Consider the following 23,609-nt stretch of genomic DNA (forward strand, 5'->3'; position numbering starts at 1 on the left):
TGGGGGTTGTGGTTGACAGCAAGTTGAACATGAGCCAGCAGTGTGCCCTGGCAGCCAGGAGGGCCAACCGTATCCTGGGATGCATCAAACACAGCATTGCTAGTCGGTGGAGGGAAGTGATTGTCCCGCTCTACTCTGCGCTGGTGCGGCCTCACCTTGAGTACTCTGTGCAGTTCTGGGCACCACAGTACAAAAAGGACATTAAACTGTTGGAGAGTGTCCAGCGGAGGACGACAAAGATGGTGAAAGGCCTAGAGGGGAAGACATATGAGGAGCAGCTGAGGTCACTGGGCCTGTTCAGCTTGGAGAAGAGGAGGCTGAGGGGGGACCTCATCGCAGTCTACAGCTTCCTCACGAGGGGGAGTGGAGAGGCAGGTGACCTATTCTCTGTTATCACCAGTGACAGGACCCGTGGGAATGGTGTTAAGCTGAGGCAGGGGAAGTTTAGGCTGGACATCAGGAAGAGGTTCTTCACCGAGAGGATGGTTGCACACTGGAACAGGCTCCCCAGTGAAGTAGTAACTGCGCCAAGCCTGTCTGAATTTAAGAAGTGTTTGGACTGTGCACTTAGTCACATGGTCTAAACTTTTGGACAGACCTGTGCGGTGCCAGGAGTTGGACTTGATGATCCTTATGGGTCCCTTCCAACTCGGGATATTCTATGATTCTATGAATAATAATAATAATAATAAAAAAGATTACTGTCTGGAACAAGGCAGCAGTGCCAAACTGCTTTTTGATGTCCAGTCCCATTATAAAGACAAAGCGGCAGCTATGCAATTGGCAAATTTTTGTAGTTCAGAGATGGTGAAGAAATTCAAGTGATGTTCAGTGAGGAAGATGAATAATATTCAATATTTTCTTTTGTTCTTTTGTCATTGAACTGTTCCACTGTTCTTTTACAAGAAACCATTTGTTGTAAACAAATGGAGTTATACTGCTTAAAATGAAACAAAACAAAACAAAACCCTGGACTACACAGGGAAAAGAAACAGAAGGAAAAAGAAGATAAAACTCCAAAGCCATGGCAGGGAAGACTTTTAATCTTGAATAACTCCTGTAAACTTTATACAGAATAATTCAAATATGGGGTTTTGAAATGAAAGTGTTTGGTGGATAAATTGGAGAGAAAGGGACCACCTAGATGATAAAGAAATACTTAAAACTGCTTTCTCAAATTTGACATTAGTATATTGATAGCAAGTATTTGGGAGCTACTGTTTATAAATAGTCTGAAAAATGTGTTGAAATTGGTTGGCATCTTTAGAGAGACATTTATATTTATGTAATCTCTCTCAGACATGTAAGACGTGAATTCAGTGTAAACTTTAATTTTCTCTGCATCTCTTACATTCATCCATCCAAAGAAAACAGGCTCCCCACCCACCTCAGATGGCTGCTCTGAAATGTGAAAGACCCTTTTGTGCACCTCAGACCTGTGACTGTTTGTGCTCCTCTGACCACTGGGCAAACCACTCGTGTTCCCTGGGTCCCTCCCTGGGGCACCCATGGCAAGAGCCGGGCAGAGGCAGGGAGCCTTCCCGCTCGGTGCCGAGCAGGAGAGCGGTAGCAGAGCAGGGAAATAAGATGTAGCTGCCTTCGCTCGCAGGTCTCTGTGATGTTTGAAGCATCAGTGCACGCATGGGAACATTAGAGACTAATGTGACTGCCAGTTAAAGTAATTTGCTGATTTGCAGGCAAGCATTCAAGTAATGGGTCAGTCTGACAGGTTTCAACATTCAACAGATTTAAAAGGTTTTCTATTGTATACCCACTCCTGTCCATAAGGGCTTCCATACTCACTCATCTATTTCCAATTTACTTCTTCAAGCTTCTATTGAAAGCAGCATAGATTTTTATTATGAATGAAGAGTTCAGAGGGTTGAGAACAGCCTTTGAAATGTTTCTTCCTATATTAAGTTAATGGACAATATTTCTAACTGTAGTTCCTGAAAAAGAACATTGCATATTTGATTAGAGGGAATTGCAAAACACTTTCCGTGATATATTGCTTCAAAAAAAGCCGATTAAGGTGGAGTGAAACCAGTGGGATAAATTCCTGACTTTGCCTGAAACAGGTGGATAAAAAATTGGGGACGGAGGCAGAAACATGGAAGGATCTGACATATGAGTGCTGGTCCTTGGCCCATTTGCTGTAGAGGAGATGGGAGCAAGATTTTTTTTTGATTTTTACTTCGTAACTTAGAGCTGTCCCATTTTGGGATCCCCAAGGCATTCTTCAGGCTACCCAGGGGAGGATTGATGCCTCCCAGCCACCTTGTCGCAGCCGGTGAAAGGGGTTTGTGTCCTCTTGGCTGGCTGAGCAGCGTGGAAGCTATTGCTGGGTGGAGTGGGCAGCCCCTTAATTCATCACATCTTTACCAGAGTGTGAGTCTTTTGTTTTCAGAGACATGCTAATGGTAACAATCTGCCATTTTTCATTATGATACATGAAAACCCTCCGCCTGTAGAGCTGGTCTGAAGAGTGAATCTCTGAAGGAAAGCATCAATTCAGGGCTTCACATTTATTCTCCCTCACCAATTCCCAGACAAAACCTATTGAATTACTGTAAAAAATATGGCATCGTCTTTTAATGATGAGCTTCACCTGAGTGTGGGACTCAACCCCCAGACTTGTGGCTTTATGGATGAACAGTGAGAATAAGGACTCTAACAGAAGCATCAGTAGTTCGGATAATATTGTTAGAAAGAAAGGAGGCTTTGTTGCAATGGGCGGCTTCAAGGACTGGAGAAAATTGTTCTGCTGTACTTTGCACTGATGGTTTGCCCTCTTAGCTTTGTCATTTCACCTTGATTTGTTTCTGAGTTTCTGTCTAAAGTTAAAATCAATAGACTTCTCTTTTTAGCTTTAAAAACATCATAAATAAAATTCACTTCTTAGAATAGATGCCTTGTGTTTTCTGAAATAACACCATAACTGGGGGGGGGTGGGGGGTGGGGGGTGGAGTGGGGCAGGGGGGCATGGTGGCTGCGATGCTAGTAGCAGTTTAAAGTTCAAGTATCCATACTCAGTCTTCTTTTCTCTCATTCAATGTTTGTTTACAAAGCCTTGCTTTACAGTCTAAACACTTAATCTTCGTGGGGTTTGGTGGTTTCTTTTTCCTCTCTCAGTTCATCATATTACTTGTCCAGACATAATTTGAGTAATCTAACATTCATCACATCCTGCTCTCAGCGCAGAGTAGCAGTCTACAGTCATAATATGAATAAAAGATGCGTTGTTTGGCAGTAGCAGGTATTTCTGCATCAACTAAGCATTTTAATCTCCATCCTACTAGTAAACTGATTTGACCCAAAGTGGCACCAGCTCTGTGTTTAACATGGTACAGGGTTACAGATGCTGCTCACAGGGCGCAGTTTAAAATCCAGGTTTTCAGTACAAGGAGAGCTGGATTCCTCTTGCAGTGGCTACACGTGTATTGACTTAAATAACTACTCAGATTTTGTGAATAGCTGGGGATCTGTTAGATCTCACTCAGAACTGCTGTCTCCCATATGGAAAAAATCCCGTGCAAGTAAATTTCCTCAGGCATTAAATCCATGCAAGACAAAAAAACATCGAAGGGTCTTATTGAGCCAGGCTGGTTTGCATAGCAAAATATATATATATACACAATATATATAGTGTGTGTGTGTATATATATATATATATATATAGTATATACATATATAAATATAATGTGAAAGGCTGGAGGAGAAGTCTCTGTTCAAGGAGCCAAGTGGTGTGGTGGGACCGTGTGGTGACCACAAGCAGCAATAGCATTTTCTGGAGATGGGCAGCCACCGGGCTGGTTAGAGCCTGAGAAAAGTCTGGGTCTTGTGCTGTGGAAAAAAACATTTCTTGGCTCTTCATTCTATTTTTTCCATTATATCTTATGTTTTTCTGATGCAGTCACATACATGGACAAAGAAAAAGACGGACTTCTTTCCCTTCCAGAATGTAATAAGCAGAAGTCTGCAATTTTTAGGCATTCCCTATCTCTCAAGCTTATCCTGAAATAAAAGGCAATGTAAGTATGAATCTGAGTAGCTGCTCTGGGGAGATCCCATGGCTGATAGCAGTATAATTTAGCACGTCAGTGAGTTTGCTGGAAACACGTACCCAGCAGGCAGGGGCAGAATTGTGCTTGTGGTTTTCTTTTTTGTTTGTTTGTTTGTTTGTTTTCTTTTTCATTTCCACTTCCCCTCTGTCCTTCCCTCTTCTCTTGGTATTTCTCCTAGTTAAGATGTCGTTTAATAAAGCCTTGCATTTTTAGTCTAAAAGCTCTTTGCTTCCTGTGGTAGATGACCGTAGGAGGATGTTTAAGCAGATCCCGTAAGCGTGGTTTAACTTGGACCATGCATGTGCTTTTGAAGTGAATCTCTCAGCTCTCCCCATCACTGTGCTGTGGTTTGTGCAAGGCCTCAGGGTGGTCTTGGGGTGCTGGATTTGGACAGATGTGGATTTAGTCATCATGACAACCGGCAGTCTCGGTGGTTTGCTTGTTTGTTTTTCTCAGCGGTACATCCTTACATGGAGGCACAGCCTCAGTATGTTTTGAGGTAGTGCAGATATTAAGCTTTTCTTAGCACTGCGCTATAGGGCTTTCGAAGTGTGGAGTGTGGTTTTGGTTGTATGACTAAATCTGTGGCCTTTGGGTTAGGAGGTGCTATTTGTGAGGTTATCGTTGAAATGGGCAATGGCAATCTTTCTTTTGGTGGAAAATGGTACCAGGAAGAGCAATGCAGGCTGAACACTTGAGATAATGATGAAAAGCATCGTTAAATAACAATAATGAGCAAAATTAGTATGTGCAGAATTTTTCCCTTGATTGGTTTTCTGACAAAATTCCTGCTTCTTTTTTCATGAAAATGTTGTTTGACTGAATGAAATTTAATATTCCATTACATCGGCAACCTTATTTTGCTTACAGTCTTTTTTATATTTTTTTATTATTATTATTTTTTACCTCTCCTTTTCTGCTTTGAAGAGGTAACAATACCTCCTTTGCTCCTGAAACATCAGACTTGTTTTTTAGCTCACATTTCAGGTGCTCAGTCCTCTCACAAGCCTGGCTCACTGAAGAACATCATCTCTTGGCATGCAGTCATGGTCCCAGCTGACCAAAGGGAGGGATATTGTCCCACCAGAAAATATGATGCATAGGAAAAACAGTCTGTACCAGATTACTTCTGTAATATATGCCTCTTGTAAGATGGAAAAAATGCCGGCCAATACTAGTATGAAACAAAATGCAAAGTTTCTGCCTAATTCAAGAAATGGAACATAAGCGTAAAGATTTTATACCAGTTGAAATGCAAAATAATCACTTTTTAAAGGCAAAATTCTTGAGTTAGTGTTCCTGAAAAAAAAATAATTGAACATTTAAAAAAAAATCTGTGTAAGAATTATAAGAATTGATTGCAGTAGAGAAGCTTTGATTTATTTTTTCCTTTACTTGCTTTCTTTTTGTAGTGATTTTACAGGGTAAAACTGATTTAATGTACTTTATGCCACAAAAACCAATGACACCCCCCCGGTATTATTAACAATGTACAGAAGAAGAAACCTCATTAACTGATGTTCTTGAGACCACAGAGGACCAATATGGCAGTTTTATTTACACTAAGTAAAAATAAGGAGTAGATAAATTCCTAAAAATAGTAAATGAAACCATTTGCTTATTTTAATTAAATAGTTAAGGAAGTGTAAAAATCTTCTCTGAGGAGGTCTCCATCTACTTCACTTCAGAGAATCCTTCTTAAGTAAAATGAGACCTTAATTTGCAATGCAATGAGTTTAAATTAATCATCAGTCAACTATATTAGGCTTCAGATCCCTACTTGCAGATGCTTTGATCCACAGTAAATATTTAAATAGATGTTAACATAGAGGCTCATTGTCCACTCCTAAGAAAATTGTTATACTTAAGTAGCTCAACATATAATAATAGAGCTGAAATACACGGGCATTGTCTGTAAATAAAGGCTATTGCAGATTGTTGGATTTGAGGAATAAAAATGAAGATGTCTAGAAATGAGAAAAACATAAAAGCACAATTCCCCCCTATTATATTCCCTTTCTCCTTTGTATTGTCTCTAAACATCTCCAAAAGAGGAATTAACTTACTGCTGGAAATCTCTAATGCAACTGGAACGGTTTCATCAAATACATTCCTGTCACGTATAAAAATGGAGCTTATTGTATTCACCTTGTGCATTGTATTTACTGCTTGCATTCCTTTCAGTGCATTCACTAAGTCAAAATAATACTCTGCATCTTTGCTCTTCTATTAGCGAAGGGTGTCACTAAGCCACTACTTATATTCTTTACATTCACACAAGTGACCAATAAGACTACTCAAAGGCCCACAGAATATGTTAACCATCTTTGGCAGCAATTGGATAAACAGGTTTGCCCAATTCCCAAAGCATCCGGACCGTGCTCATGCAGCCTTTTTGTTGCATCCTAGTGTTCTCTTTCTTAAATTGACAGATGGTAGCAAGAAGCCTTAGTGCATTTTGGTTTCTTCCATTTCAGGTAACAAAAGCAGTGAAATCTGGAAACAGGAGTTGACCTTTGCTGTGCAGAAGATATTGTGGAATAGGGTTGATGCTGATAGTCTGCTCTTATCTGGCCAGGCAGATTTATTTACAGATCTCACATTTCCAGGCTATTTGTAAAAGTCCAACTTGCTGCAATAGGTTGTGTGTGATTCCTCCCACATTTCACACTTTCTTTGCAAGTCCAGGATTTCTGTGCTTTTTTTCACAAACAATTACTTTCAGAGTGAAGGAGTTATTATTGTGGAAGCTTTTACAGCAGCCCACACTGTATCTTGTTTGGAAGAAGCATGTGGGTCACCGATCTGTTTATTTTGTTGTTCAAGATGACAAAATACAAAAAGTTTGAAAAGGTTTCCCCAGCTGAGCTAAAGCACAGCAGCTAATGGGAATACAGAACTTAGGGAATTATGAAATATCTCAGCAAAGGTTCTTTGTTATCCTTGTGCAAGCGCTTCTCAGACAAGATGCAATGAGATTTTTCTGTGAGGACCAGATCAGAGAGGATTCAAGCAGTGGAGGCAGTCAGCTCACTTTGGTAGTAAACTACGAAAGAGCTTAGAGAGAGGTGGTGCTGTGCTGTTTAGCACCTCTGACAGTTAATATCCTTTTCATTGAAATGACTAAATCTGGATTATGTTGCCCAGTTCCGAGTATCCTGGTTTAGTATTTCTGCTGTCAAGGCTAACTAGAGCCACAAAAGCTGCTCTCTCCTTTGTGCTCCCCACTAGGATTCTGCTTCTTGGACCCCACAGTGCTGCAGATCACCCTGGAGAGCAGCCCCATCTCACTGTTCCCAGGATTCTGCAATGAGAGGTATGGGTGCTCTTGGCTAGAGGAGCGTGAGCATTGCTTTGCATGTCACTCGGGGGCACGGCATGAACATCTTGAGTCAATGCAAGGAAAGGATGCAAGCTGCATTGCTGTAAGCTGTCTTGTAAATGGCAATGTTATTATCTGGGGGTCTTCCGTAGCAAAAGGAGCTTGTTCTATTGATATACAGTGCTTTAGGCTGCAGAGGGGTTCTAAGTGTCTTCTTCACAATAGCTTCTTGGCTGTGTCTGGCCAGTACAGGCACACTCTCCTGTGTCTGTAACCTGTAGAAAGGGGATTACAGAACTATTGTCAAAACACCCATGGGAAGCACTGCTGAACTGCTGGGAATGGGGTGAGGAGTAAAGCAAAGGGGCAGGGCGGTACGCGGACTGGAGGGCAAGTTGAACACAAAATCAGCTCAAGTCAAGGCTTTGTCCTGGGCATTGAAAAATCCCATACCACAGTGCCGAGGGGACATGCTGGGGGTAGAGCCATGACAGAGGAGTCAAATGATGACGCAGTTTTTCATTGGTGAAAGATGCTGAGAGAGAGAGCAGAACTCAAACCTGCTTTCATTGGTAATAATTCTCCTTTCAGTGCCTGGTGATGCATTTAGAGGAAGAAAAAAATGAAACCACATACTGTAAGATGTTTAAAGATTATATAAGGCACTGCATTATGTGATGTGGGGACTAGAGGGGACCAATAATGTTGTTTTCTGTGGTTTGGGGGGGGGGGGGGCTGTTACTTACCTTAATCTATTGTGTGTGTATATCTACACCTACATATACACAATGACTGCGTATTGTCCAGGCAAATTATAGGGGAGCAGGGTAGTTATTAATATCTACACTTGCTGACTACATGGCTACACTCGGATCTGTAGGAACAAAGATATCTGTTCAGTAAAGCAGTGCAATCCCAACCAAGGGTAGAGAACTGTGTAGGAAAAAATATAAGCCTTTTGTGGAAAAGGATGCAAATATTACAGTAGGTTTTTTTTTATTTGTTTTTCCATCAGATAAGAGAAATGAAATATTTTGTGCTCAAACAATACGTTTGAATAAGTTGTAGTTTAAAAAAAAACAACAAACACACAGCTGGGATCTGGTTATGCATAGAAAGAAGCATGGGCGAATTTCATGAATGAGAGTAGGTTGTCGAAATCAGAGCTAATGTCAGTACAGGTTCACAACCTTGGGAATTTGCCTCCACTTACTGGGTCATGTGAATAATAGGGTAACAATGCATTTACCACAAAAGCTAATTAAGTTGTTTTTTTATTTCTGCATGGTGCCTTATGAGAAGAGGGAAACTTCACATGAGAGCAGAGCATTTAAATGCCTTTGAAGGTCTGGGCTTTAGTTTCTCTTTCTCAATTTAATAGCCTTATCCAGTGCTATTTTCCATGTAGTCTATTTTAATTAGTGATCAATAATAATGTCCTAGCAGTTTACTACTTCACTCATTTCAGTTGAAGTTGATTGGTTCAAATATATTTTGGGCTGCTTAGTGGGGAGGTTGCTCAGCAACTGTGATGCACAGACAGTAAAATTACATGGACTTGGCCATTAACCATCTTTAGGGATAAGTTTGCTATTGTCCCACCCTAAAGTGACACTAAACTTCTGAAGCCACCTGCAATACCTGCTGTGCTTGAGATGCCTCGTATCAGAGCAAGTCAAAATGGTGCCGTTCCCAAACGAAATGCACTTGTATTGATTCCCATCACCACCGGAAAGAGATGGTTCCTATGGTAAGGAAATTACTTGTTGATCAGGGAAATGGAATGGTAAAAACACTGGAGCAAACCCAAAGAAGGCACTAACCAGAAAACTTTCAAAATAGTTTTTACCAGTCCAAGTATTGACTAGGTGCTTTGATAAGCATGCTAGTGAAATTAAGCGTTGGAAGGGTCAATTGGACCCTTGGACACCTGTCAATTGGAAGGGTACTTTAAGATACTAAAAAGGGTACTAACAGACTGATTGATCCTTCGCTGCTTTGAGTATTTATTCATGAGGCAGAGCAATGCAGCCAGGAAGGTTCATAAGGAAGAGGCATTATGGATTTCCAAGATTAAAAGAAAATCCTGCAGTTTGAAGCAGCTGTGTCTATATATACATTATTTTCTCCTCTGCTCTGGTTTGAGAAAGTCATCTAGAGAAGAAGCTAATAGGCAGACCAAAGAAATAGTCTTCTGACAGATCCTTGGCTGGAGGTCAGTCTCTATGCATGTATTCTCAGGTGCATATTTCACAGTTGCCCTAAATCTCAATTTGTCTTTTGTTTCCAGGTATGTCAAACAGGAAAGTGGCTTAAGATAAAAGGTGAGAGTTTTATTCCTGCCTTTACCTCTGGCCTGCTGTGCAGCTGTGTGGAAACTACACTTGTGTTCATCCTATGGAACGACAATCATGTCGGACTTCTTTGTGCCCTGCAGATGACGATGTCTCTGAGCATCAATGGTGTGGGATTCCTGTGAGCTGGGTGATGCTCCAAGAAGTGGTAATATTACCACAGTGAATGCAGTGCAAAGTATGACAGTGGTAGAGGAGGTTCTCTTGGGAGCTCCAAGGATGGTGGCACTGATGGTTAGAAGCTGAGGTTGAAGATGTATAAGGAAGTATGTCATGTATTTGTCAAATTTTTAACCAGTGAATTGTGCTGGAGAGAAGACGACAAGAGTATATAAAAACAGAAATTAGGGGTTTTCAGATGTTAGACTGTAGTGCTTCATAAACAGTTCAGTGATGTACTGAAGAGTCCATCAGTTTTCATATGCCTAATACTTGTTTAACAACAACAAGAAGAAGCCTGCCTATAAAGGCCTCTGTTTTAACTATTAGATCATCTCTGTGTATCACCAGAAACTCGTCTGCTGTACTTAACATAAAAAAAAAATCCATATTAAAAATGTTTTAAATAAGTTTTAGAAATAAGCCTCAATTCCCTTACAAAAATATAAATGTATACCTAAGAATTCATTTCGCTTGCTTTCACATCAGGTGGACTAGAGGTAGAGAGAGGCTGATGGAGTTTCAGAAGCGAGGAATTTTCCATGCTCGTGCCACAAGTGAGAACTGACAGAGGAAGGCTGCCAGTGCCTGCCCCTTTCCTCCCACACGCAGTGTGGCATTTCCAAGTTACGTCTGAATCCCTTCCAGCTGACATCAATGACCAAGCTTCAATGGACTTGAGGTGGGAGAAGGATGGGGCTTTAGCAGTGACAGTTGCAATTGTGAGCTATAAAAGCAGAAATGCGGTTTTGCTTCACAGTATGAAGCTATTTTTATAGATTTCCAGAATCATCAGGCATGAAATGGTAGATGGTTTTGCAGCTTGTCCATCTCTCCTTACCTTGGCAAAATTGCCTTTGTGAGCTCATTAGCAGATGAACCAAAATTTTCGGGAACAAGAGAGCATCCACTTTACAGCTCCTCAGAAAGTGTTAGATGAATTTATTTTTGATAAGCTATAAAGTAAGCATCATAAAAACTGTGGACCTCTATAGAAGAGAATCAAACACAGCCGTCTTTCCTCTGACTCTAGAGGACCTTGCTTGTGACAGAAGCCACTGGTTTGAGGCGAATTAATTTCTGGGCTGCTTTTGAAGAGGGCTTTTCAATGCACTTTGTGCTCCAGTGCTCAGTTCCTGCATGTTCTTGCTATTTAAAGCTTCAAGGAACTTGGGGTGCTTGGAAACTGCCTTGAGGCAGACCGAGCTGTGATAATTAGGCACTGTCTTTTATGGGGGAGTCAGGGACTCAGTACAGCTGAAATGAACTGGGCAGCGGCTTCTGGCTGGAACTTTTTATCTAAAGTTGCAACTTGCTGAAAAGGAAAATTTTATCAGGGAAGATCTGGTTTCAATTATTGTTATTTTTAAAATATTAATTGAACATATATTTAATATTTCTGTCAGACTGGAAATTTTTGAGACAAAACTGCTGTTTTTCTTCATATGAAGAATAAAGATATGTAAGATATGCAAGTAAAAACAGACTAAAAGCTACAAGACTATTGAAATGAATTATTCTGATTACCACATATGGAAAACATTTCCATATTTGATACTGTTTCATTCTGAGATTTTAAAGGATTTTAAAATATCCAGTTTATCTGTACGACAGGGAAAGCTCCAGTAATCTTCATCAACTTCAGACTTACAGTAAGGGTTTGTGATCTTATCAAGTAATATGGTTCAGGTGGAGAGAAAATTAATGTTTTTGAAGAGTTTCTGTGACTGAATGTTTAGGAGGAGGGAGGAAAAAAATAATCCAGTAAAGAGTGCCTTAAAGATCTTTCATTCACTTATTTTTTTGGATTCTTGTTTTTAATAGATGAGAAAGTGGGTTTTCTTGTCGTTTTTAATTTTGAATATGATGAAAATTTTTGGTGCCCAGAACTCTAGAAATGGAATGCTGTTAGAAAGGCCGCTTCTGTGTGAGTTTGTGTGAGTGGTGTCTATGTGTACCTATAGGTCTGGATGCAGAAATAAATCCTTTGAAAACAGCAGGCTGAAAAGATGAAAAATAAGTAATGTGAAAGTTTCCAAAGGACTGAATAGCTGGGGAGGCTACTGCCCTGGTGACATTTGAAGAACAGGTGGATGCAGAAACCAGGTGCCAGCTGAACCTCTGCCATGCCACGAGTGTACGTGGGGATCAAGAGCAGGGTGTGTAACCTGTATCACAGCCAGCTGTGATTGTGTGCAGACAACAACTAAAACTGTGTGTATATATATATGTATGTATGATGAGACATGAGAGCTTCTAAGAGACGTCCTGATCACCTAGGCGGTCCTGGTGTGTTGGGACACAATCCTGCTCCTCAGCGAGTTGTCCTCCCAACTGCTGCTCTGTGATACCCCATTGGGAAAAAGGGGATTTAAAACTATTTTCAGGGAATTTCAGGTGCATCTGCATTAGTATGGGAAATGGAGAGGAAATCCAAGAGTATAAATGGGATGATGGTTTCATAAATGATGAAACCATTACTCGTTGACCAATTCAATTTACTTCATGATTGCCCCTTGTAAAGACATTGTTCAGAGTTTTTATTGCCATTTTAAGCATTCACGAAATATTATTTTGTGAAAAATTGTAACTAGTTCTCAAAACTTACTAGATAAAAAATGCCAAGTGTTGGTTGATTTGTTAACTCCTTCCAGTTGTGCATAATTTCAAGATTTCTTGGCATATGCAAACTCAATTTTGAAACTGAGATTCTGAATTTAGATCTTACCTGGCAAGTTCGCAATTACACTTAGCTTAATGAAGCTGCATTAGACTATTTGGCAGAGTTACAAAATGTAATAGCCCATGGCTCTGTCTGTCACCTGCAAATTTACTTTTCTTCATTTTGCTGGGTTGAAGCAAGTATTTAAGGGTATTGTCCCAGGAATGCGTTTTTTAGCAAACATACAGTGCAAGTTCACTGGACAATTCTCTTGCCTGGTTGTTTTGTTTTTTTTTTTTTTGGAAGAAAGGCCCATTGGAAAAAAAAATATGGCAGGTTTCAGATTTGATTTTAATTCTCTGTCATAACGAAGGCAAGAGAGACTTGCATGAAATGACAGATCCACAAGTGATGCCCCATCTGCTACACTGTCATGTAGAATATTATTCCTCAAAGTTGAACTTCCAAGATAAAACAACCTTGGGATGTAAAAAAAACCAAAAAACCAAGGGTATATCTCTATAGAATTTTTGATGGTAACGGGGAAAATCAAATATACTGATATTAAGGTGATATTAAGGGGTTGATGGGAGATATCAACATATACCTAGCCGTTTCGTGTATCTCTGTGGTAAGTGTACTGCGTGTTCATCAGGATCTTGAAGGTGTTGAAGCTATAGATTTATTTCTTTGTTTTGCTTAGAAACCTGCACAAAGTAACTTGTCTACCTTGTACTAGCAAGCTAGCTAATACAGCTGGCTGGGATCAGCCACCACATCCGTGCTTTCAGTCTTTTTTCAATGTTATACTCGATGACTGTAGCTGTTGACAGTCATTTCTCTTTTTCTTTCCAACAGTGATGAAAGGAGCACATTTGTTAAGGGGAAAAAAAGGCTATCAAAGCCTATATAAATATTGTATTGTTGGTTTCCAAAACCTCAGGATATATTTACAACTATAGGGATAATTTGCTTGATTTCAGGAAAAAGAATTGGGGGAAATGAGTTTTGGAATAAAAACAAAAAATATTCTGAAAATTACTTTTCCTTACGTTTTCACGGAAAAAGGCTGCTAGTTCAGGGAAATCTTCTGTTTTACTCCAAAATAATTTATTTTATTCTATTTGGATATCTCAAACAACATTGATTTTCATAGGCGGAAACCTGATTGGAAAAGTTTCATCATGAAAATGCTGAAGTGCTGAAAATGCAGTGTCTTGAAGGGATTATAGTTTATTCTTCATATTCAGTCAATTGAGTTAAACCCCAAACAAATTTGAAAATGCTGCAGACCTGAATCTGAATACTTCAGTGAAAGATTGCGTTCAGCTTTAGTTTTCATCAAGTATAGCAGTGAGGGATATTACCATATGCTGTTATGTATAAATTCCAAATTTAAAGTGGAGTCCTGAATAGGATTTAAATTCTGATGAGGGGAGGGGGAAACATAAGAGGAGACCTAAAAAGCACAGGTTTTCCTCCTGTATTTTCAAAATTAGGTGCATTATATATGTTCTTGAGAAACTTCAACGCTGCTTTCTAGATTAGGTTTTTGAGGTTGTGGGAACTTTTTCAATAGCTTTGTAAAATATTTTGAATTTCATATGAAAGAAAGTATAGTATTTCCCAGCTAAGTGCAGCACTAAAGGTGTAAATCCATGTAGTAGTTGCTGAAATGAGTGGTTTGATTTCAGAAGTGCTCAGCATCTTCTGGACTGAAAGAGGGACTAAGGCCTTTGCAATCTTTTTCTGTCGTGTATTGGCATGAGTAATAGTTATTAATGGAGAAATGCACAAGATTTCAGTCTTCACAGATGTCATCAATAATAAATGGTATGTCTCCATTTTAAAGTTATGTATTCTGTTTAATTTTTCATGCAAAAGATTTTTGGCAGGTTTAAAATTGACGCATGAAAAGTTACCATTCACTTCAGGGAAAAATATAAGTGATTTGATGTCAAAAATCACTGTGGTCTCATTGCACATGCGTTAATGTATGTGGAACTCCTTGACAATGTATATCAGAAGCATACTTTGAGGGTTCAGTGGCTCTGGATATAGCTATATTGCAACAGATCAGTAACTCTTCATTATTTTGGCAAAGACATATGCCTCTCATGCAATCTTGTTTGAAATGGAGAGAGTATTTTAATTCTATTAGTAGTCAGGTGCTGATGCAGCAGGTGCTATAAAATCAAGATGGTAGATTTACTGGAGTATATCTGTCTACAAATGTGAGCACTGAGTTGCATTTGAGGAAACACTGCAGCTTTTTGCTTTTTTCAATTTGCATTTTTATGTTATGCCACTCTGGATTCCGCCAATCTGAACGCAAGTTATTAGTGTTATGCTTAGCCCATTTCTCCATTTACTGAGCTTCTTCCCTAGAATTATATCCTTATCTAAGGGAACAAAGACAAATTACAATATGTTTTCAAGACATGCTAACAGCCTTTTGTGATGCTAAATCCGTTTCTGGGAATCAAGCCAGAAAGTTTTGATTAGAGGTAAATACATGCAATTTCACAACTGTGTTACCTTTTCTATACACTTACGTGAGTCCACATGGGGTCTAATTGCTCCTCTTAGAGTTATATTTAGTAACTGATTGCAGATGGCTTTTAGACAGTAGGAAGGAGAAAAATAAAGTTTTCCCTTTCTCTTTTATGTAAAATTATGTTAAAAATTTCAAGGTAGAAATACATTTATTTAAGAGAGGCTGTCACCATGAAAAGTTTTCTTGGATCAACAGTGAGCACTTCTGATTAAAATATTTTATTCTCTTGTTCTTGTTCCCACCTGTTTGCTTATATTCATTTACTATCATCTTATTATTATTATTATTATTTAATTTTAAACCTTTTGAAATACAAACTTCACTGTGACTCCAGAACAAAAGCAAAGTTGTGACTCCCACTCTGGAGTTCCTAAACAATAACACAAGATATATTTATTTTGGTTTACTTCAAAATTTGATATTTCTCATTGGTGTGACATATAAATTATTTTAACATGAGCTCTGTAGGACATTGAAATGCTCGTGGTTTTCATGGCATTTCTTCTTTTATGGGTTGAAGCATCGCTTGTAGTAAGATTTGTGTGTTTTTTTTATATATGTAAAACATATTTAATATTTTTATTAATGAATCAAAAGAGCAAAGCAATAACACCAATAAAAACGAAATACTTTTCTATATCAGAGGGGGAAATGGATGGTGGGGCAAGACTGTGCAGTGGTAAGTAATTGACCCTCAGTGTATTGGTGTGAGTATAGGCCTCCTTGCCAAAGCTTTGCTTCCGTAAAACCTGTGTCATTGTTAATGGTGTGATATAAGCAGCCATAGAAGCAGCAAGATATCAACAAAAAGTCATTCTTCATTTGGATAACAGAGGTTTACATCTAGAGTATGTCATGTGAAACTTTTGATACATGTGCCAAGAATATCCCTTCATGTAAGGGAATAACTTCTAAAAGAGACTGGTCTTTTCCAAGGGGACAGAAATGTACTGATGACAAAGACAAACAGAAAAAAAAAGTCACTGGAAATATCATCTTCTATATACAGTTGCCATGCTGTGGTCTAGCAAAGCTGCTCAGGTGTTTGCCATATATTTAGCAGAAATAGTAACATACCTGACAATGTCAAGCAAGAATTTTCTAACAGTGGTCTTTATTGACAGGAATGACCAGAGTTGTTTGAAGGAGTTTGGATGGCATGGTGGGAGATGCCAGTAAAGTTAGCTGATGATGGGATGCTCTCCTTGACAGCCTATGCAATCTTCAGGTCAGGTAGGTGAAATTTGAAGCATAAGACATGACAAAAGGGAAAAACAAAACAAAACAAAACAAAAAAACTTTCTATTTGCAATTTCCTTAGGCTATCTAGGAACTTTTCAGCTGCTGGCACAAATTTGAACAGCCTAAAAGCTCCTCTGGCTCCTCTCCATCCTAAGGATGGGGCACAGCAGACTGTAGTGTGGGTTAGAGACAGCAAGAATGTGAGGCCGCTGCGTTATTACACTTAGTGTTTTGGGCAAGTTTCCTGTACAGAGTGACCCTAAAGAGACATGGAGCTGGGTTTCTGTGGGTCCCCTGTGGCACAGCTTGTGAGCTGATGAGCAGTGTGCAGCTAGTGACTGAAGATCTGTGTCTGTGTTTTAGTGGCCTCACCATCACTTGGGGTGTATTGCAGCTCTTACTGCTTGAGATAAGTAGTGCAACTGCTCGTTCCTTCCCACTTAGATTAGTGAAACAATCCTGCCAACAGGAATAGACAAAGGAATGGAGCCTAAAAATAAGCAAAATATAATAAAAAGAAAACAGATGCTTCAGGGCTATCTTTCAAGAAAGCTGCAGAGGCAGTGTAAGAGACTTAGGAGGACTAATCGGCACTGTGAAAGCACTGCCTCTCTGATCTGATCTGCTCATCTCTTATGAGAAGGGGAAAGGAAAGGGGATTATTGATATTGCACTCCTTACTTATGGGATTTGAATTCTGAAATGCTTGCACAAAAGCAAAAATGTGACTTTGAGTACTGTGGAGTGACAGTACCATTTCATCAGTGTCATCTTTCTGAAGGCACTGCCGGGCAAACAGAAAACAAACACTTCCTCCCCTTCTCTACCAGTTAAATAAACACCTCAAGCAAACTCCTTAAAATGCACTTTTTTTTTCTTTTTTTCTTTTTTGTTTTTGTTTTCCTTAAAACTGTATCAGTTATCTTGCATGCCATCAAACATCAAAGCAAGAGGGTAGGAGAGAATTTCACTTAGTGCCAGGTCTAAAAGAAGAATCAAGTGAGTGACAAGCTGTGCTGCAATTTTGGTGCAACAGCCCAATGGCTGTATAAATCCAGCTGCTGCAAAAGTGGAAACATCATCGTGTTGTCCTTGAAAAATGCTGACTGAAACAAAATGTTTTTTTTCCCTCTGAGTCTGAATTTGCGCTTTGTTACCTTCATTATTTTCTTAATTATTTTTGTTTGCAAACTGAACAGTGGAAAAAAAAGTCCGTACCATATGTTACATTTTTTTTTCTACTTAAAAGAAGCAGGATATAAAATGCCATAGCCATTTCCTCAGACACTGAACTACAAAGCATTCACATAAAGCTGTTATGCTTTCGGCTCTTACATGTTTGTTCCAGTTGTTCATTTCACATTACAAGAAGATAAAGACAGGGAAAATACATTAGGTCAGGATCAAAATCCTGGCTTAAAATCAACATTTCAAATATTAAGCCATATTATTTCTGTTTATTTTCTGGTTTTGAACATGTGTTTTTATCCTGCCAAAGGTCTTGCTTTTGTTACGTTTTACTTGAACCCTAAGCTTTAGGATCTTAAGGTGCTACAGCATTTGCCTTCTGACAGTCGAGAAAGCTTTAAAATTAAGCTGAAGATTTTTTGTAGGTCAGTGTGACCTTTATATTTTTGTATTATACAGCCTATTAACTGTGGGAATCAAAGCTACAGTTCACAAACATGTTTATAACCGTATAAATGAGGATGTGCATTAAACTGTAGGGCTTGGAAAACGTAAGTAATGAACATTATTTGCACTTTGACAAAGTAAAAATGTGTGATTAAGGATAATTGCAGGTAACTGTCATCATGAGAGAAATGTTTACACAGTCAGAAGTACCAAACAGCATCAAAAGGTTTCTGTAAAGGGAGCAGTAAGAAACTAATGTCTTGAAAATAATTTGACTTAAAGGTTTTCAGATTTTTCACTGTTATGAATTTAGAATAATAGTGATTATTAGTGGGTTTTAATGAGGATTTAGGAATTTTGACTCCCAGTCACATTATCACAAAATTTCTTTTGTTTGAAGGAAACTTCAATTTCCCAAATAAATAATAAAAATGAAATATTTTATAAAAATAAATATATTAAAAAAAATTTCAGGAGGCTGCAGGTGCTGCATTTCCCAAGCAAGCCAGCAGCCCATCACACCGACGTGCAAGGTCGGTTTGTGACTAGCTCGAGTTTAGTAAGGAGACTTCTGGCCATTTTGGTGTAGGATAGAAGTTTGACAAACCTACCTTAATTTTTCAAAAATATGAAGCATTTTTTATATTTGTATACTTAAAATCTTCATTAGTTTATATTAGTTTATTAGTTTATATTTTTGAGGAAGCCTTCTTTATGTTTTCATGTGTTGGGTATTGTCCGTAATGTAAACTCTGGAAAACTTGCATAAGCGGAAAGTACATGGTATAGGAGAAGTAACATCTCAGGCACCAGAAAGATGTCTTGGTGAAAGTTTAGGAGGCCAACTCTTTGAGTTCCTGTTTTTTGAAGGGTTGGAGTGGGGCAAGAAGGGTGGTCTAAGAAGACTGTTGGATTTGCCCTTTCTAGGTGGGTGCAAAAACTGAATCATCTTGCATATCATGTTTTAAAGGGACCCAATTGTGCCTTTTTATTTTATTCATAAGAAAACCTAGAAGAAAGATGATGACTCTTATTTGGAAATAAGCATGTAGACTAATATTTTCTCCAGATAGATTAGATGATATAGAGAAACACATTTTCTCTGGGTGGCTTCAGTCCCAGCTGGAAGCTTGAAAAGCCTAAATCTGGAGAATTTGGAGTAATCTCTGGTAGTGTAAAAGCCTGAAAGACAGGACTGAGAAAAAAAAAATGTTTTTGTTAACTTAAATTCCCCTGAAATGCCTTGTCAGTAACCATTACTTTGCTGTTTGAAGCAAAGATGTTTGTGTTCTGCAGGAAGTGAGGCAGGACAGTCTCTGCAGCTGCTTACGGCCTCAAAATCCATAGAAGGGGAGAAAGGCGGATTTGGGAGCTGAGGTGAATGAGGATTTGGATGCTGGCTAGAAACAGCAGGCTTCATGGGCATAAGATTGTGCTTTGAATTGCGTGACGTTTATTTGCATTGTTATTTATGACATTTTCTAGATTTGTCAGCACATTGATTTTCATGATTTCTCATAAAAAATAAGACACCTTAATGGCTTTTATAGTTATTTCACGCTACACATGTCTTTCAGGCTGCTGACAGGTATGATTTTCGATGTTCCAGCGGTAGACAACAGCACGTCCCCAATAAAGCCAAGGACTGCTTTAAGCAGCTGAGATTCTCACAGTTCTTTCGTTCCCTGCTGATGAACGAACTTTTATAGGAGTGAAATACGATTCTCATTTTGGTTTTATGCTAAGCTATACTTCAAAGCCAGAGGAAATTCAGTGGTCTTGGGATGAGAATGATTCCCAGAAGACAATGGAGGAAAAAAGTTCTGGAGGAAAATGATAACCCCACAGGCAAAAAGGGTGGTTTAGCCAGTGAATATTATAAGGAGTTGTGTGAAAAAAACCCTCTGGTGATAATTAAATGCAGCTTAAATTCCTACAAACCTTGATCAAAATCCATCACTGGGATCAGACTCCCATTACTGAACAGTACAAGATCAGTTCTTGCTGATGATAGAGATGAACAACTGCTCGTGGGCAAGTACTACAGTTGTGCCGTGGTGAGTGCCGACTGGAAAGCCACCTCCTCAACCGATTGAATTGCTTCCAGTTTCAAGCAGATTATATGTGGAAGCTGAGCTTTCTGAAATGCATACTAATACATTTTTATGGGCAGCTTGGCAGGCTTGAACACTGTGCTGCATCCCCAGAAGCGGCAGCAGACTTAATTTGATCTGGAATTATTTTTGCCTGACCAAGATCTTGGTGATGTGGATGTGCAGAGCACACCTTTCCTGCCTGAATTATACGTATTTGCAAGTGAAGCTGTATGATTGAATTAACTGGAATTAATGAAGAAGAAGCACATGTTACACTTGCTCCTGGTCAAGTCCTGAAGGCCAGCCGGTCAGAGGGCAGTGGTTGTTGTTGCCTCTCCCTGGTGCAGTCGGGCTTTTAAGTGGGGGTTTTCACGGTGGGGGAAGCAGTGTCTGCTGTGGAAACCTCATCAGCAGGTGGCACAGGTGCAAGCACTAATTGGGACACAGATGAATAAGCCAGAGCCGGTATGCCAGCCCCTGTATCTGCATCCACATCAGCATTGCTGGTGCTTTGTTCACTGTAGAGGCTGGGTATGGGAGTGTGATGGGGAAGGTTTACACAAGCATGGAGGTGCACTGGCAGAGCTGTTGCAGGCTTGGAAAATGTTCATCTCATGCATACTGTCTCCCAAGAAGCAACCAGAAAGGCCTAAAGGAAACGAGCGGAATAAGACAAGGGAAAATAATCCCTCAAAAAGCTTTTTGTGATCCGTTGCTTGCACAATCTTGCTGCATTAAAACCAGACCAGTGCACCCTAGGTAATGTTGAAAAGCACTGCCTTCCCAGCTGGGTCTTCCTGTGTTCCCACTAGGTTCTGTTGCTTCCTATTTTTCTGTTTCGTTGCTCATTTTCTAGGAGGGTTGCAACTTAAGGTCTACAACCTGCTCTTTCTCACCTTGAAATTGTAATTCTATATGTGCAGCACTACTTTTGATTGCAGAGAAGCAGTGCTGGCTAACAATCACTGGAATATCCCTTTGAAGGGCTACAAGCCCACTTGCATAAACAAATAAGTTTGCTAGGGCAAGTTGCTCGAGAAACAATGCTTCATTTGCTGGGGAATGCAACCAGACTGCGACTTCAGGCCCCAGCTTTCATGGTGAAACCGCTAAATTATGAGAAATGTATTTCCTGCATATTAGTAAGACCACCCATGCAGACATATGGAGCAAAAAGGGGTTTCCTTTTAAAAGGAGTAGTCTGCCACTCTCAAACTGTGAAAGTGTTACAGTTCATGGAAATGCTGGGTGTTGTAGCAGCTCCCTAACTACTCTTCAGCCCAAGGTAGGCTGCATGGTGGGCAGCCTTGCTCTAGGGTGTCCCTGCATTGGGAAGATCAGATTTTCTTGATTAACAGTGATAACAGAGCTTAATAACAGAAGGCAGCTCTCTGCTGCCTTCTTTGAATGCACACTCACAAAAATAATCCTGGAAATATTCTTTATTTGAATATATGTTTGGCTGTGAGCGGGAAAACCTGTAAAGATAATGAACTCATAAAGGAAAAAAAAATAATTCTGTATGTACTTTCTATTTAGAAATATAGAGTGCTTTTAAAATATTCAGAAAACATGAAACATCATCAGGAATCTTGCTAGACAGAGCGTTTCTTTAGTACAGAGTGCCTGCAAAACTTTCTAAAGATAAATAAACCTGTGCCTGTTTATGGACGATATTTCAGTTGTGGCTAAGACATGATTTAAAATAATTGATTAAGCATTTCATCCATGAAAACCAAAGAGTTTAATTAAAAATGTAACAGTGTTAAAGTGAGATCATGCTTGACAGATGAAAAATTAGACATCGATGAAATGACCAAGAGAAGCAATTTGCATTAAAAAAAATACAAAGAGAGAAGCAGAGGTAAGAAGAGACTGACGTAAATCTCCCTTCCCTACCAGAAAAATGTTATGCTGAACTGAGGAACTTTAGCCTTTAATTCCTGCTCTTGGACCATTGGCCCCTTACGGTGTTTGTTTTTGTGTCCTGAATAACAAACAGGAGGAAAAACAAAGCAAAAGTAACCAAAACCCTAAAGCTCTGATTTTGTGGATCATAAAATATTTTGTTTTGTGAAGATTACATTTTTTTTTTAGTTCTGTTCACTTCTGTATTTCACAAGACAAAGGAGTAGGATTCTTCTGTCTTTTCATATCGATGTACATCCTAATCCCTCACGTGTTTAAAATGTCAAAACGCTAGAAAAAGAACTTCCACGGACTTCATGGCAGGTACCCTCAGGGAAAATGTATGCTGTTTGGGTTAGGGACAGCCTGTTGGCCACTCTTGCTCTTTGTATGCCTACAGTGTCCCAAAGGCGCTGGCATGCGGCCTCCCCAGCCACCTTTCTGTCACTACAAGAGGAACTCAGCGGGGCTGGGAACCCCACTCTTCTTCAGGCTTTGTTGGGAGCACACTCACCCCTCACTGCCGTGAAGTGGCAAACCTCATGCCTCATCACCTCATGCTGGAAGTGCCAGAAAAATGGATTTTCTTGCTCTTTACTAATGGTATTGTGGGTGCGTATGGGCACGTGTGATTTTTTAAAAATGAAATGTCAACCAAAAAAAATCACTGAAACAGTGTAATAGGTATTCTATTCGATTTAAAATGCTACTGGAAAATTCTTGATAGCATGGTGATTGTAGTATTATTTTATTCAGTCTGATGAGATCTGAAATGCTGCTGCCAGCTCAGAAGCTTTTCAAAAGATTTATGTAGGTCTTAAATTTTTTTGGATTGCCTCAGACACTGTATTGAATACAACTCCTGAGTCAAAACTCAGACATTACATATGGAAACTATTTTAATCTGCAGTATATATTATGAATTGATTGTCATTTGCAGCTTTAAAGGTGACGTGTCTGTTTTCACTCTTTTCCTTTTTCTCTCTGTCTCTCTCTCTTCTTTTTTTTAAATGATGATAACCTTTTGATGCTTGTGTCTTATAATTCATAATCCTTCTTTTGCCTAAGAAGTAGAACATATAAATTCTGCAATGTTAGGTCTGTGGTCTGGCGGGGCCAAGAGTTTACTCCGGAGTTTAGACTTGAACCTGATTGTGGTCTATTCTGGTTCTGGCCCTCACTGGAAAGGCTGTTGCTGTAAAACCTCAATTTTAATTTGAAATTAAAATTCATGTCCTTGACATTTCTGACAGAAAACGTTTCAGCCTACTTGTTGTATCAACTTCAGCGAAGAATGTCATGTCTATGGAATATTAAAGGACTACATCAAACACTACAGCAAACAGTACTGGGCATCCTTGCATGATGTTCCCAGGGTCATTGACTGAAATTATACCAGGTTGCTCCATGCTTTATGTTTTGCTTCATCAGAAATGACCAAATTCATACTGATGGATTTCCACTGTGTTTGTGGGGACCGTGTAGCAAAGTAAGCTGTGGTGGGGCTTGGAACAGCTGCTCACCCAGCGGTACCATTCAGTATTGCAGAGCCCCAGGGAGCTTATACCTCCATGTGGCTGTAATTATTTTCCTGAATAAATCTGTCTGTT

At 39.4% G+C, this 23,609-nt stretch overlaps 1 long non-coding RNA gene across 4 annotated transcripts in view; it reads left to right on the forward strand.

The window, feature by feature from the left end:
• Nucleotides 1–21,941, forward strand: part of LOC121070770 — a 76,388-nt gene extending 54,447 nt beyond the window's left edge. The window contains exons 1-6 of one of the 4 annotated variants that reach the window (XR_005820192.1): nt 7,294–7,380; nt 9,677–9,710; nt 9,824–10,006; nt 10,389–10,581; nt 16,243–16,351; nt 19,573–21,941. This is a non-coding gene — a long non-coding RNA (uncharacterized LOC121070770). Of the gene's footprint in view, nt 1–7,293; nt 7,381–9,676; nt 9,711–9,823; nt 10,007–10,388; nt 10,582–16,242; nt 16,352–19,572 lie in introns of those variants that run through there. The other 3 variants (XR_005820193.1, XR_005820194.1, XR_005820195.1) reach the window with 3 other exon arrangements.
• Nucleotides 21,942–23,609: the final 1,668 nt, after the last annotated feature.

This window comes from Cygnus olor, chromosome 5 (assembly GCF_009769625.2).
Source record: "Cygnus olor isolate bCygOlo1 chromosome 5, bCygOlo1.pri.v2, whole genome shotgun sequence".
In the NCBI taxonomy this organism is placed as follows: Eukaryota; Metazoa; Chordata; class Aves; order Anseriformes; family Anatidae; genus Cygnus; species Cygnus olor.